The sequence below is a fragment of the Hylobates moloch genome, unplaced genomic scaffold, assembly GCF_009828535.3.
Source record: "Hylobates moloch isolate HMO894 unplaced genomic scaffold, HMol_V3 SCAFFOLD_18, whole genome shotgun sequence".
Taxonomy (NCBI): Eukaryota; Metazoa; Chordata; class Mammalia; order Primates; family Hylobatidae; genus Hylobates; species Hylobates moloch.
Window position 1 is genome coordinate 70,487,997 of NW_026652293.1, and position 17,307 is coordinate 70,505,303.

Here is a 17,307-nt window from a genome sequence, read left to right on the forward strand (position 1 = left end):
TTTGCTTGCAGATGTGGAACCCATGGATACGGACGACCAACTGTATCTGTTGAAAAACGTCTGTGTAGAAATGGAACCACAAGGTTCAACCCATGTCGTTCAACGATCAGCTGTACACTGTGTTCCTTCTATGTGACCCTAACTTGATTGTAACCAGGATATTGCTTTGCTTTTCTACCCACGTGCCTTTAGTACATGGTTTTCTCTTCCTGGAATGCCCACAACCTCATCTGTATTTGCCCAATTCCTAACTTTCCCTTGAAGCAGAGGTTCTGGAAATTTTGTTCTTAGATCAGCAGGAGCAGAATGGCCTGGGGACTTGTTAGAAATGCAAATTTGTGGGTCTCACTCCACATTTACTGAATCAGAAACTCCAGCCTTGGGCCCAGCATTAAGTAGCCTTCCAGGTGATTCTGATCCACTCAAGCTTGAGGACCACTGCCTGGGGCTAGAGCTTTCCAGGTTCTCTTCATGAAGCACACTGCCTAATCCCCCAGCTGGAGGTCATTCCTTCTTCATTTGGTTTTCTTGTGCTCTCTATCAGTACTCCTTTTAGGGAGTGACTACTTAGTATTCTACTTTCCCCTCCTGGATTATACGAAATTTGAAGGTCAGTCATACTCACTTTTGTCTTCTCCACATTGCTTACCTCTTATGCTCAGACAGTACTTGTTAGATGAGTGAACTCTTGATTACTTAAATGGCCTGCATCTATGCTTTATAGGGGAGCTGGTTTTGCAAGGCCTAATTCATTTTCTGCCGCCCATCTGTGTTTTTGAGCTTACCTCAGCATATGAGTGAGACTTCCTGTAAGATCCAGTCTCCTTAGCATGGCCACCCCAGTCCTCTCCGGTTATCCAGCATGGCCTCTTTTCTCCCAGTGGCTGGTCAAGCAGAAGCCGCTGCAGTTTCTTAAACCCACCCTGATCCCTTCCTCCCCCGTGCTGTGGTCTGTGGATTTTCTTTTCTGAAATACTCTCTTATCCTTTGTTTATGTGCGTATGCCTGCTTACTCTATATTATTTTTATATTTTTTACTCTATTTTTTATTTTTATGCTATTTCTTTTTTTAAAATTTATTTGAGATGAAATCTCGCTCTGTTGCTCAGGCTGGAGTGCAGTGGTGCAATCTCAGCTAATTGCAACCTCTGGCTCCTGCGTTCAAGCAATTCTTGTGGCCTAGCCTCCCGAGTAGCTGGGATTACAGGCACGCACCACCACTCCCGGCTAATTTCTTTTTAGTACAGATATGTTTCACCATGTTGGCCAGGCTGGTCTTGAACTCCTGGCCTCAAGTGATCTGCCCACCTCAGCCTCCCAAACTGCTGAGATTACAGGCTAGAGCCACTATTTTATTTTCTTTTTATTTGTTTATTTATTTTTTAGACGGCGTCTCTGTGACCAGGCTAGAATGCAGTGGCACAGTCTCAGCTCACTGCAACCTCTGCCTCCCGGGTTCAAGCGATTCTTCTGCCTCAGCCTTCCGAGTAGCTGGGACTACAGGCACGTGCCACTGCACCCCACTAATTTTCTGTATTTTTAGTAGAGACAGGGTTTCACCATGTTGGCCAGGATGGTCTCGATCTCCTGACCTCATGATCTGCCCACCTCGGCCTCCCAAAGTGCTGGGATTACAGGCGTGAGCCACCACACCTGGCCTTTTATTTTTTTTAAAGAACCTAACTGGGCCGGGCGTGGTGGCTCACACCTGTAATCTCAGCACTTTGGGAGGCCGAGGCGGGCAGATCATGAGGTCAGGAGTTCGGGACCAGTCTGGCCAATATGGTGAAACCCCGTCTCTACTAAAAATACAAAAATTAGCTGGGAGCGGTGGTGCGTGCCTGTAGTCCCAGCTACTCAGAAGGCTGAAGCAGAAGAATTGCTTGAGCCCGGGAGGCGGTGGTTGCAATGAGCTGAGATCGTGCCACTGCTTCCCAGCCTGGGTGACACAGCAACACTCCGTCTCAAAAAAACAAACAAAAACCTAACTAAAGCATCATCTCCTCTGGAAATTCTCTCCCCACCTTTTTTTTTTTTTTTTTTTTGAGACAGGGTCTCACTCTGTTGTCCAGGCTGGAGTATGGTGGCGCAATCATGGCTCACTGCAGACTTGAACTGAGTTCAAGAGATCTTTATGCCTCGGCCTCCCAAAGTTCTGGGATTATAGGTGTGAACCACTGTGCCCAGCCCCTTCTCTCGCCTTGATCATTTCGGTGCCTTCCCCTCTCCTGGTCCTTTTCAGAGTATCTTAATTGTTCCTTCCTTGGTCTAGGTCCCTTGTGACCACAGGTTCGTTGGGTGTAGTCTGTCCTTTCTAAATCAATGCCTCCGACATAGCAAGGCCTCAATCAATATTTATGGAATGGGTGGATAATATTCTGAGAATTCAGCTTAAAACATCATAAAAACACCCCAGGAAGAAACAGGCCCCTCCTCAGCCCCTCTGCTCCCCGCCCTGTTTTTCACCGGAAGGGCTAGCAGTCCTCTCCGCATTCGGTTAAAGAGACTTTTTTAAACCTTTGTTACATCCTTTCCTAGAAGTGAGACTAGTTAAATGATTTTGCCAAAGCATATTTGTGCACATACAAAGACTTATAATGAAGACAAGTAGCTGCTGTGTTCACCTCCCTGTAAGCAAATATTGATAGAATAATGAAATTTTTGTGTTAGGATATTTTTATTCAGCCTAAACACAAATAAGTCATACAGGGTAGTTAATGCTTTGGAAATAAATCACGTGAATTCCACTATAAACAACTAATGTTCACCTAGCCCCAACTCTGGGTCAAATATTTTCCAAGATGCTAGGGATAAAAGGTAGCCCTCTCTTACCCTAATTTCCTTGTTCTTCCTCCCTCTCTCTTTTGCTTTTTCTCTCTGTCTCAATTATCTCTTTCATCAGATGCTCTCTGTCACATACTATGCTAGGCTTGCAGATATAACACTAAATAGGAGAGAATTAATCTTATGGCATTTAAAGAGTCTCTGAGCAATAATTAATCACACATGTATCCCCTATACCTAGCCTAATATCTGCCAGTGATGCTTGTTAATGAATCAATGAATGGATCAAGCAATGAAATCATGGATAAACTAATTAAAAATGTTCCTATGCATTTTGCTTAAGAACAGCCAGCAGCTCATGTTTTATCTGTGCATGTGATTTGGGGGCTGTCATTTCTGGCTGGATGCTGGGTATTCCAGATAATTTCTCCCATATTGTCCTTCTCCATTCATTTATCACCCTCCTCTTTTTTATTTCTCTCTTAGTCTCACAGATAAATGATAGGTTAGAATCAGAGCAAGAGAATCTATTCAAGGTTGCTTTTTTCTTTTTTTTAAACTTCAAAGCTCTAGTTTTGCAGAGCCATCTGAATTCCTTGTGATGTTGACTAAATATAAAGTAGGGTGCCTCCAAGTTCAGCAGAAGCCGGCCAACCACTATCTTGTAGGCTGATATCTGCCACTAGAAGAGCTGCAAGTTCAAAAGGCCTCTCACTAGGAGTCTGCCCTGGAAGCTGACTGTGGCCCTCATCTGATAGCCTCATGGGAGAGCACCCAACTCCCTTTCCTGCAGTGAGGCTATTACTCACAAGTCTCCAGAATTGATGGGAAATGGCCGCAAGGACAAATTTAGATAACAGTGGGGAAAAAAATGGCTTGTGGATCAGAGATGCAAATTGGCAATGGCATTGGGTAATAAATGAGTCCAATCTGTGTAAGAGGCTGGGGTCATGCCTATTATCATCCCACACAGCGACATTGGCGAGAGCAGGACTTTGGCAGGCATTTATCACAGAGTATATTACAAATGTCTTTAGTGAAACATTAATACCACTAAACATTTTAGAAAGGCTGAAGCAATCATCTCATTTTAATAACATAGGACAGTTCTCATAGATTTCCTTTATTTTTTCCTCAAGCAGAAAATGAGGAACATGCCAGTATTATCAGATCTCACTCTTTGTTTGCAAATTGCAAACTGAAACTGTTGATCACTGCATTTCTTTCTTCTTAAATCGGGTCTGCTTGACATGTGACGTGCCATGCATTTCTCTTTATTCAAGGAGACAGAAGACCCTCCTGTTTGGAGGTAAGGGAATTTGCCCCTTGTTGGTTGAATATTGTAAGTTCTGAAGATGGATTTTTTAGGCTCCCGATAAATACTGAGCTGCATTTGTATCATCTTCTGCCATGCTTTGAGGAGAAAAAAAAGAGATCTCTGATGCTCTTAGCATAATAGCAAAGGCTTTAGTAGTTGAGGGATACTTCCAAAGACACCTGATATTAACCCTTGGAATTCTGGCCACTTCCCACAAAGAGTAGCCAGAGAAATAATCTCACTGGCCTCTGTCACATTTCCTCCTGGATTAAGCATCTATTATATGCTGCAATTTTGCTGGGAATTGAAAGGAGTATTAATAATAAAACCAAAAAAATACAAATCCGAATTTATAAACAATACATAAAATAATTGACTTACAGAATATTAGAGTTGCAAACAATTTTAGGGAGGTCCTTTTTTTATATAAGAAAATGGAGAATAACGCTTTGCTCAGACTAGTTGGGAGTGTTTGAGAGAGAATTGGGACAAGAAACTAGGACTTTAGACTATTTAAAGAAGGAGTTCAAGACTTAGATGAGTGTCAAGGCAAATACAGTGAGGCAATTCAGAAATAATGCAACCACAAAAAAATCTCAAACACCAATATGAGACATTATATAATCAAGTGACAAAATATGTGATACAGATAGAAAGGACTAGGACCAGAGAGCAGGGGGAGGCCAGTGACATTAGAGTTGAAACTGTCCAAAGGTGGAATTTGAGTTTCAGCTGATGATGCCTGAGTGTGATAAAATAGATGGTATGGGAAGAGGCTAGTCTCAATTTGATGAATTAACGACTATCAAATATTAAAGAGCAAAGGGCAAAAATGATCAATAAACTTGTAGAATAAGGAATTGACAGGATGTAGGTGGGAGACAGTAAAGGGTCACACCCAGTGGAGAAGGGGATTTGTGTTGAGAGATGAGTCTGATGGACGATGTAGCCTTAGCGCCTATCCTGTGCCAGGCACAAGGAGTGAGAATAAAGGCATGAATAATTTAGATCTCTTGTCAGACCTGGACCAAGATCCCAGCTCTCCTAAATCCTAGCCTAAGGACTTTTCCATAGAAGCAAATAGCTTTTGCAGCTGCTTCCTCTGGCGGTATGTGCATATAGATTTTCTTCCGTGCAGTTAAAAAATGTAGATTCATGCTTGCCAAGGTAGATAAGTCTGAGTTTTGTCTCAGCATGAGAAGCCATCAATAAGTTGTAAAAACAAATAAGTAAACAAATTAAAACAACAGGTGATGGTGGTGTTCTGCATAGCTCGAGGGGGTCAATGATGGGGAGAGAATTACAAGTAAATACAATTGAAATAAAAACTGAGACGATCTAGGAAGGCGAGCCAGTTCTTCTGACCTCACACTTTACGTACATGTTAATACCTTTCTTTGAAACTGTATAAATTCACTTTGGTCAGAAATTCCCAAGTTTTTCCCCCCAGGTGATCAGGCCCATTGCTCATGCTTCCTCCCATCCCATCTGGAGCTTTCTTCTCTGATACTAAATGATGTGGCAACTTGACATTTCTGCAATAGCATAGAAAAAAAAAGGACTTGTTTATGATTTAGGCACTGCATTTTCATGCGCCGGGGCATAGATAATTTAGCAGTGGCTTGAAATGAAGGAGAAAGCATTTAAAGTCATGTGGGAATTTGATAATACCATTGGGTTGAAGGTTATTTGTATGACTTTGGAAATAGTTAATTTCCCAAATCTACTTTGTTTTCCAAGTTGATGAGTCTACTTGTTGCAGGCGACTCCTTGATGGTTAGTGAAACTCTCAGGATGTGGAGTTGGGTAAGTATTTACTAATGAAACCAGGGATTAAATGGCATTTTATTCCAATGTCCGAAATAGAGGCAGGACCATTCCAATAGCCTGCCTTCCTGGGAAGGAGAGACCTTTGCCCAGGACTGAGGAGACCTGGGTCCTATTTCCAACTTTGATGAAGACAGTGGACCCCTCTGTGAGCAATTTACTCATCCCTGGACTTCCCACTCCAGGACTGGTACATAAGAATCTTCGACTAATGTGTTGCTGAATGGATGCCAAGCTAGTTGTGTAATTCTGTGCATTTGCCTCTGGGTCTCAGTTTTGTCAGTTGTATAATAAAAGCATCCTTGTTGCTCGTGTTTAAAGTCCCCTTACTGCACTAAAATCCTATGACACAAGCCTTACATGATTTGGGCTTAACTTGTTTAATTATTGTTTTGCCTCAATCTGATCAAAATGTTAGCTAGTAGCCTGAGATAAATTGAAAAATCTTCCTGTTTTTTTCTCATGATAAAAAGTCTGTTTAAGGCAATTTCTATTTTTAAAAAATCATGTATGGGTAGTTATGAATTATTTAGGCATGAAACCATATCAATAGCAATAAAATAAGATACTGTTAAACTATTATTTAAAAAAAAAAAAAAAACAAATAGCTGGGGGCGGTGGCTCACGCCTATAATCCAAGCACTTTGGGAGGCTGGGGCCGGCGGATCACAAGGTCAGGAATTCGAGACCAGCGTGCCCAATATGGTGAAACCCCATCTCTACTAAAAATACAAAAATTAGAGGCCGGGCGCGATGGCTCACGCCTGTAATCCCAGCACTTTGGGAGGCAGAGGCGGGCGGATCACGAGGTCAGCAGATCGAGACCAACCTGGTTAACACGGTGAAACCCCCTCTCTACTAAAAATACAAAAAAATTAGCCGGGCGTGGTGGTGGGCGCCTGTAATCCCAGCTACTCAGGAGGCTGAGGGGGGAGAATGGCGTGAACCCGGAAGGCGGAGTTTGCAGTGAGCCGAGATCGCGCCACTGCACTCCAGCCTGGGCGACAGAGTGATACTCGTCTCAAAAAAAATAATATCCGTCTCAAAATAATAATAATAATACAAAAATAAAAATACAAAAATTAGCCGGGCGTGGTGGCGTGCGCCCTGTGGTCCCAGCTACTCAGGAGGCTGAGGCAGAAGAATCGCTTGAACCTGGGAGGCAGAGGTTGCAGTGAGGCGAGATTGCGCCACTGCACTCCAGCCTGGGTGACCCAGCGAGACTCTGTCTAAAAAAAAAAAAAAAAAAAAGGTGAAATTTATGGATCAGGATGCATTACCCTGGTCCATTCAGCTTTATTTTTAATTTTAAAAATTAGCCCAAATGGGTGGCTCTACCATTATGAATTACCTAGTAAGATAAAGGTAATGAGAAGAAAGCTTTGACTGACATAAGAGCTTAAGAAATCCATATCAAGTCCATTGCTGAATGGTGAGATGTGGGTGCAATGTGATTTATTTTATATTTTAGTGTAAATGCAATGTAATATCCTTCTAGAGATTACATTTGTCCTGTTGCTTCCACTGAAAGAAGAGCCAGAAATATGCCTTAGAATTTTGGAAGAGAACTGCCCATCTTCAAGGATGGGTATTGGTCTGCCTAGAATCACTGATGGGGTTCTTGGGGAAGAATAAGAGCTCCTAGCATCACTGTTGTAGCTTCTTTTAGATAGGCTGAACAATAACTCTACTTATTGTATAGAGAAAAGGAGTATAATCAGATCTTTTGTGTTTTGTGTATTTAAAACGGAAGGCTGCTGGACCTCTAAAGTATGGATTTCCGGTTGGGGAGGAGATTGGCTTGTTCTGGACCAAGGAGGTGGGTGGATACAGCAGAAGCAGCCATGAGTACGCATGTGAAAGCCAACTGGTCCCTGGGTGGTAGCTGTGTGTAGCAGTGGAAAGATCTGGGCCCTGATCTATGCATACTTAGCGGCACATTAGATTATTTTAACATTAAAGGACTGGGTGGACCATTCTATAGACAGGCCTGAGCAGGTTTCTGTTCAGGTGGAAGCTGAGATCCTGCTGGTGGAGTGCGTACAGGCATGCCTTCAACATGAATAGAGACTTTAGGAGGCAGTGAGCAGATTCTAGCTCTGGCATTGCTGGGGTGAGGATGTGTCTGCCCTCCCAACCCTCCTCTACTTTTGGACTTCTAAAAGGTACCTGGACAATTCAGGAGGTAAGAGGCATCTGAGAAGTACATAATAGACTTCTTGCTAATGATGCAGACTAGGCCTTGACCCATTTGTTGATAAATAATAAAAACTATTTAAAGTAATAAAGAATAAAAAAGTTGTATTGGCAAGTCGAGTTAAGGGAAAAATTTATACTATTTTTACAAGTAATATATACTCATTTAGAAAATGTAGAGAATGCAGAGAAGTAGGAAGAGTAAGAGCATTCAAATTCACAAACTCAACGATAATCACTGTTAATATTTTGGTGTGACTATCCCATTAAGAAAATAGTGCTTTAATAAGTGGACTGCAAATACTCATGGGCCAACTGCATATCTTTTGATGGGGGAATACTTTGTGCAGAGTGGTGTGTTGGGCCCACCCCTTAGGCAGTGCAGCCTTTCAGATTCCACAGGCACCTAGGTTTGGTTTTTATTATGAACTAAAAGCTCCACGAAGAATTTTTGTCTTGTTCACTGCTGACTCCCAGCCGCTAGAACAGGAACTGATCCATAGTTGCCCTCAAAATATATTTACTAAGTGAATGAATGGATGAACGTACGGGTGTCAGTTGGGGTTACCAAATTTAGCAAATAAATACCTAGCATTCTCATTTAAATATACATTTTTAATATACTTTTTTAGTGCAAATATAACATTGCATGGATATATTTGTACTAAAAATTATTTGTTATTTATCTGAGATTCAAATTTAAGTAGATATCCTATCATTTATCTTGTACCCCTTTTATGAGGTTCTGTTTCTTCTAGATTTTCTCATTCTGTTGTATTTTCTTGTTCCTTCTTATTGAGATACTTAAGCTGTGCTTCCCTGAAGCGAAGTAGATGATTGAAGTGTGATTTTCAGAAGGCAGAATGAGGCTTGTCACAGCCTACTTTATCCAGATGGGCCCTTAACCTGCAGTCCTACCAGCCTCTCAAAGAGCGAAACTTTGCAGCTGGCAGAGACATGTATGACACACCTGTGCTGCCAATCACTGAAGAAACCAAGTCTTGAGGAACCTAAGGAGAAAAACTCAGTGGCAATTGCTTGTCAATGAAAACAGGTGAAGTGGTTACTTACTTAACATTAGGCTATGAAGTGAGTCTATCCTCAGGAAGGAAAGGATAAAAGCTTATGTATGAGAAATTTCATATTCAGTTGAAATGAATACTTAGTCTGCACCTTCTTTCTTGGGTAGTTGTGATGTCAGCTTTCTCTGGGGTTCTTTCTTTGACCCACTTCTCTTCTCATTCTAGGTTAGCCCCTCCACTTCCATGGTTTTAACTGATGAGTTACAAATCTTAATATCTGTAATGCAGATTTTCATCCAATAGGTGAATGTAGAACACCTACTGTGTGTCAACAAGATGCTTTGGGATAAAATATTCTTGTTTCTAGTCCTGATTTTTGAAACAGTCTTTTTAGTGGAGACAAAATCAAATATTCAGGAAATAGATATGAAAGTATTGTGATACTTCGATGAAGGACAAACAGAGTAAAATGAACCTGGTGGAGAATAACTTAAAAACAAGGATGGTGTTGCCAGGGTGGAGAGAAAGGAGAGGGGAGTACTACAAGACAGGCAGGCATAGGCCAGTCACAGAGGCTTGTAGACCATGTAAAATAATTTGCTCTTCGTCATGAGAGCAATGGAACTCCATTACAATGTGTTAAGGTAGAGAATAAAATAAACAAGATACACATTTTGAAATAAACAATAAACAAGATTTACATTTTCAAGATTAACATTTTGAAAAGCTTGCTGTGACTGTGGTGTGAAGAATGGATTGAAGGTCAATACTGGATATAGGTGAGGTCAGTTAGAAAGCTTTAGGAGTAGTCCGTTAAGAGATGAAGGTAATTTGTTCCAGGATGTTGGTGGTAGAGACAGAGAAAGAATGATGTGGGAGTTAGGTAAGAAGTAAATGGCAGGACTTGATGATGGGTTAAATGGGCTGGTGAAGATGAGGGGGTATCAGGACTGGCTTGTAGGTTTCTGGTATGTACAACCTACTGGTGTTAGGCCACTTACTGAGCTATGGGTGACTGGAGGAAAGCCAGGTTTGGAGAGTAAGATCCTAAGTTTGGGGACATCCTGAATTTAATGTCCCCTCAGAGCTTCATGTTGTATAGGCAGTTGGATGTATTGGTACAGGAACTTAAAAGGTCTGGGCTACGTATTTATATTGGAACTCATTGACAGCTGGCTGGTGTTTGAAGCCATGAGCTTGCCTAAACCAAGAGTATAGAGTGAAAATAAAGGGAGGGGATATGTTTAATTTCTGAGGAGCTACCTATTTAAAAGATTATACAGAGAAGGATGTCAGGGAAATTGGGAAGTGGACAGATAAACCAATGTTGTGTGGTGCCGTCAGTACCAAGAGTTGAAGGAAGGTAGAGAGAGTCACTTCAAAGGTTAAGTCAAGTAGAATGGAGATTAGCAGGGGCAGGGCCTGGTGGTGAGGCAAATGGGTAAATGTTGGTCAAAGAGTACAAAGTTTCAGTTATGTAGAATGAAAAATTTCTAGAGATCAAATGTATACCATGGAGACTATAGCTAATAACACTGTATTGTGTACTTGAGGTTTGCTAAGAGAATAGATCTTAAGTGTTTTCACCTCACATAGTTTTATAACTATGTATATGTTTCACCTCACATAGTTTTATAACTATGGATATGTTCATTCGTTTGATTAGAGTAATCAGCTCACTATGTATATGTATATGAAGACATTCTGTTTGTGTATCTTAAAATTAGGTTAAGTAAGATAAAGACCCAAAAATTTCCATTAGATTTATTGTCACTGGGGTCACTGACAACCTCTGTAGGGTTGTTTTGGTAGAGAAAGAGATGTAAGTCAGGTTGAAGAGGACTGAGTTTTGGGAGGTGAGAAAATGAAGATGGCAAGTCAAGAAAACACTGTTATTTTGAAAGTTTTGACTAAAGGAGGGTAGCTAGAACAGTAACTGGTTACAGAGTGAAGTCAATAAGTAGGGAGAGAAGAAAAATACAGGAAAAGAAGAGTTATTTGATAGTGTAAGAATTCTGCATAAGTGTGCGAAAATGGTTCTCAACATAAATTGAGGAACTGACCCGGGATAAGAAAAGGGACATTTTCTCCGCAGTAACAGCAAGAAACAGACATGTTTCAGCTCCAAAGGTATGTAGGTTTGGTGTTGAAAAGTTGAGGCCTCCTAATGATTTATCTGTTCTTGTGATGTACCAGGTGAGGTCATTCATCTACTGAGAGTAAAGGAAATGGGGCAGTACTGGTTTCTAAGTGAATTCTGCTAGTGTTTACATAAGCACCCAGCTAAAGGGTGAGTTGAACACACAGTGAACAGTGTTGGATGGTTGGATGATTAGAATAGTGGCAATGTAACATTCTTCATTTCAAAAACTTCCTGACGTGGTCATCATTAGTGTTTTATTGCTCCCAACATTTTTTTGGCCTGTAATTATATATTTTCATGAGCAATATACATGTCTAATACAAAAAAGCTAGAATTCCCTTCAAGTGTAATTAATTTTATGATGACAAAGCCCAAAAATTAGATTTGAAAAGTTATTTCCATTAAGTAATGTTATAGTAATCTAAAAATGCCTGCAAATATTTTATTTTTATGCTTAAAGATGATTAGCAGTTATTGTCAACACCAAAAACTCTTTTCTGAAACCATTGAATTGGAATTAACTTTACAGTGGCATATGTGAAGTTAAGAATATGAGCAATTGATGTTAATGAACAAAATATAACTTGTTTTGAGTTTTTTCTTAAAACCATGCCTGTCTTTTAAAAGGGTAAGTAAAAGTAATTAAATGTAAATACCAGTGTTTGAAGGAAAAGTTAAAGTTGAGGTGTTCATTGAATAAGAATAACGTATCTCAGAAAGTTTAATTTTTCTTGAACTCTGAATTAAATGAAGCAGGAATTATATCAGAATGGTTTTTTCCTTCCCATTTAACAATTTGTCATTCATATAGAATATTTATATATTTTAAAATTTATAGCTATTATTTCCCATATATCTTAATGCAAATGCCCTGAAGTTAAATTAGGGGTTGAACAATCTTTGGTTAATCTTGTCCAGACTCATGCCAACACAGAATTACTTTTTGACCAATAAAATAAAATTTTATATAAAGATTTTTAGTTTGCTTAGTCCGAGAGTCAACATTTTCTCCAACTTTCTGACATGTTTTTAAAAAGGGGCTTTTATTAGAAGCTGTCAGCAATATGTGTAGATGAACTTGTATTAATCAAGCCACTGAAACTCTTTTTACTGGGGAGGAATAAGTGTGCGTCTTTGCAATTTGGACTATATCGAATAGGACAATGGCTTTAGAAGGATGCTAAAAATAAAGTACACTGTGATATATTTTCAAACATGCAGGACCAAGTCAAAATATGGGTTTAGCTGCAAATGGTCATTAAGACTTATTGAGTATATTGAGCTGTTACTGAGGATATACTAAATCTCCTAAATTTCAGTCACTACACTAGGGGGGTTAAGAAGACAAAAGATGAACACATATTTTGCCTTTAAGAAACTAGAATAATCAATAGATGCTTTATAAGAACAGACAAGAGTTACATGCATGCAAGTCACTGAGAGGAATCCAAACTATTTGTTCCACTTGTTCTAACTCTAGCTGAATTCTGTGCAGAGTAGCCAAAAGAGGTTCTTGGTATACTCGTCAATGCCAATATGAACCAGCAGTGTTTGGGATAATGAATTGGATAGAGGGTCAGTTCTGGGCACAAGGGCAGTCAGTATCTTATAGGTGGGGCTTCAGGGAGACCGTCAGCCTGTGAGAAGTCCTGCTGTGAGGACTGTTCCCAATAGAGATGCCCTCCATGTGTGGTGACCAGTGCATCATGCCTTGTCATGTCTGGAATTTGAATGCAAACCCTTCGCAAAGGCACACTCAGACAGAAATGGGAAAGGGCAGAAGCCATCCATGAGTCAAGAGAAGCAACAAAGAAGCAACAGCCATGAGATAGACAGGAGGAGGAGGACACAGGACAAGCCATGGGTGAGGCAGAGCCAGAGAGCTGGAGGAAGCCAGAGAGCCGGAGGCAGCCAAAGCCCACGCAGAGGCTGAGGCCCTTAGATGGATCATTTCTAAGGATACTTTTAGAACAAAAAGTAATCTGTAGACCCCTCATTGATATTGCATGCTTTCCAGAGGCCTGACTGACCTTAGAGCTGAATTTATGAATTCAATTAATTTATTAAATATCTGTTACAGTCAGTCTTTCCACCTTGATTTTGTACCTCCGTGGCCATCCATAACGTGTAACAGGCTCATTCACACGTCCTCTGTGTCTTTCTAGAGCATTCTGTCTAAAACATAAATGGATCAGGCCAACACTCAGGTTTTTCCTTCTTTGGCTCTGACTGAAAGTATGTTATTGTAATGACTTCTGGCACAAACTACCCTAAATTAGGCCAGACTTCATAGGTTAAAGGCACAGTCCTCCATAGAACTCCCCTCACTTTAGACACTAGCTGCATGCTCAGCAGTCTTGAAGCCTCCTGCACTTCTGACCAGCTGGATACAAATTTGGAGGTTCTACTTCCCTTTCAGTTTTAATAATTCAGTAGAATAACTTATGGAACTCAGGAAAGTGCTTTATTTTGCCACTGGTACACTATACTATAAATTACACTTTTATTATAGCAAAAAAGGATACCAATCACAGCTAGCCAAAAGAAGAGGCATAAAATAAGGGCCCTAAATGTGAAACGTCTTTATCCTTTTCCCATGGAGTCAGAATGCATCATTTTTCTAGCACACAATTGTAAAGAATGAGCATAGAGTATTATTAGCCAGGGAAGTTCAACTGAACTTTAGTATCCAGAGCTTTTATTGGAATTTCATAATATAGGAACGATTGATTGAATCCTTGGCCACGGGATTGAAATCCATCTTCATCCCTCCTCCTCTTCCTGGATGTTGGGTAGATATCACCTGGCTCAAAGCCATAGCTGTTCTTTCTGGTATGGCCACCTCTACCCTGAGCCATCCCATTAGCATAAACTATCTAGAGACCCAATATGAATCATCTTGTTTGTATAAACTACCAGGGCTTATCATAAATAACAAAGATACCCCTATCACTCAGGAAATTCCAAATATTTAGGGACATTCTCCCAGGAACTGGGGACAAAGATCAGTCAGGTTCTTTATTATATAGGAGTTATCACATTTTGTTTTTTTAAGATATATTTTAATCTCTTTTCATATTTTGTATCTCCTACCTCTCTGATCTTCAATTTAAGTAATTATTTCAGATCAATCTTCCCATTCACTAATTCCCAATTCCTTCTTTGGCTGTGGATAACATACTTTCAACTGAGTTTTTGACTTCAAAGATTATGTTTTTTATTTATATTAGTTTCATTCAGTTTTGAAAATATCTGCCTAGTCATTTTGGATAGCCTATTGTTGCTTGCTGATTTTTTTCTCATTTTAGTTTATTTTAATTATTTTATTTTTTCCTGTCTCTAAGCAGAAGATTGTCATTTTCTATTCCGTAATCAATACTTTTGTGAACTGTAGTTCTAAGGGTTCTAAATTTATTATCACTTGGTTTTCATTATCATATTTGTTTCCTGTGGATTTGGTGATCTTTGATTTTGAGTTCTTATTTAGTTGATCCTCATCTGTGGGAATCATGAGGGCTTAAACTGGGGATGTTCTTCTCCAGAGAGGTTTTGCTATTGTATCTCCTGGGATGCTATTAACTTGGGATGATTTCTGTTCCTTTCATTGAATCCATCTTAATTTGGGAGTTCTAGGTTTAGCGTCCCTACATTGATGTGGGCCTACAACTTTGACTTGTCAGTTACAGGAGACTTTGAGGAAATTTGGGAAGGGGAAAAGCATGAATAAAGGGGTTCCTAGATATAGCTTTCACAATGATGTCTCCAAACCTCCCTATATATCAAATAATATGTCCTTTTTGTCTTTCAGCTATTTTATGTGGACTTGCTGAAAGAAGTTACAAATAATTTCCCTAATGGGGCTGTGCAGGACCATTGGTAGAGATTGGCCAGAAACAGAGAAACCACAGGTCTTTGCCCCTTGCTCTGCCATTTTCACCACTGGTTTGGAGAAACAGTAAATAATTTTCTTATGTGATATAATACTTTTTATACTGTGATGTAAAAAATGTTATAAATTACATACAAGAAGTTTAGAACAAATTATTTTAAAACCTTACAATTCATCTTTTGTGAAATTAACTGAAAAATATACAGAGTAGGGGATTTAAGGAACGTCAGTTAAGTAGCAGAGACATTGCTCTTCCTGCTGGATTACACCTTGGGGAGGGTCTGAACACGGTATATGGAAGGAGGAAGCTGATGAGGAGGGAGATCCAGCAATTTCAGATCAGGAGACCTAGTCTCATTATGAGCTGGCTCTACAAGACTGCCAAGCCTTTGAAAGCTATGGGCATTTTATACAGTATAGGCTGCCACAGATACAGTGACATCTAAGGGCCACCGCACACACAACATGACTTGTTGGTGGTGGTGGTAGAGTGGAACCAATGTGACGTCACTGAGTTGGGCCTGAATTGAAAATGTATTAATCTCATGGCACCTTGAGAAAATGCCTTTCCTGAAAAAGCCTTAGTATCTTCCTCTGCAAAAATGGGACTGCAACTAGTATTATTACCACTGAACACCTAATTATTTTATTTTGTAGATGTAATAGGTTTTTTGCCCAAATATATGGGCAAGTAATTATAGTGAGGCACCAGGTTGCAGCAGAGAAAGAAGCTGAATTGCAGGGCCACCAAGTGAGGAAATGGGAGGAAACTTCAAATCTATCTTTCTGAGTAGTTTAGGGCTAGGGTTTTTAAGGGTTTTGGAGTGGGCTGAGGTGTGGAGATCACTGATTGGTCCAAGACTGCAGGATGAAGACACTGTATTCTTATCCTAATTTGATTCCTCTTTGGGGCTCTTTAAACTGATTGGCATCAGCTGTTCTGCTGGAATTCAGAATCTGCTTAAGCAACTCTTAAATAAAATCCTTATGATTATACCATCAGAAATCTTACGTTTAGGAACAATGGGGACACAAATGGTCGGTATCTAGTGTTATGTGACTTCTGGTTACCAGGAAGTGGGTCATAGTGCAGCCTGATGAATGCTTAATTATAACTATATTTCTGTCCAGAATTCTTGTTAACCCTGTGAGGACAGTTTCAAAAGGCTTTGAAGAAATAGGGACATTTTAGTTTTTATTATTAATTAGTTGGGGAAAAAATTCCATCTTTGGTGTCTTCCATTATTGATTTCTTTGGGTTCCAGCGCTAAAGGCTAACTTCCAAATGTGAATGTAAAACCTGTTAAAATCTTAGCCCAAATACCTTTGCTCAGTTAGCCTTTGCAGGGTTTTATCAGTTGCCATCCAGGCCCAATGGGTGTTAGTAGAGGTAGGCGTGGAGGAAAGTGGTTCCATAACTTGATGGTAGGAGCCAGGGGGCTTTAAGTGAGGTGGACCCAGGCACCTACTTCAACCATCTTGCTTTGATACAACCCTGGAGGCAGCTAACCCTTACCCAAAATCACAGGTCTAAAAATAAATGGAGTAGCAGCTCTTTCTCATTACCAGGCTTCTGTTTGTTTCCACATTTGCCTGTTTATTTGTTTCATTGGCTTTTAGGCAGAGAGCATTCTGTAAAATATTTGGAATAGAAAGAAAGATAGAGCACTGAAAATGCAAAGGCACAAGATATAAATCAGAACTACAATTTCCTTGGTGTTGCTCTTGTTTCCTTATCAGTGATGTGGATTCTCAGGCATATTCTCAGAGGCTTGAGAAAGCCCTTCTTAAGGACCTTGAACCTTAATGAACAAACACACAGTCCTCCATCAGCTGGATCCTGGTTACCAAAGAAATGGAAACTGGGCCAAAAATGTACACAATGCCCATGTGCAAAATCCTAAAAGAAACAGAAGCTGGCAACAAAGGATAAGTTACCCTCATGGGCTCATTTTTTCCTAAACACTCCTTCGTTTAAGAATCATTTTTGTTATTAATTGCTTAAACAGGATTTTCAAATTTATATAAACATTAGTTAATACTGACTGGAAAAGACTTAGAATTTTTTTTTTCATTTAATTAAGAAGCAAAAAGAACAGGGTAATTATTAAACAAGTCAGTGGAAAGG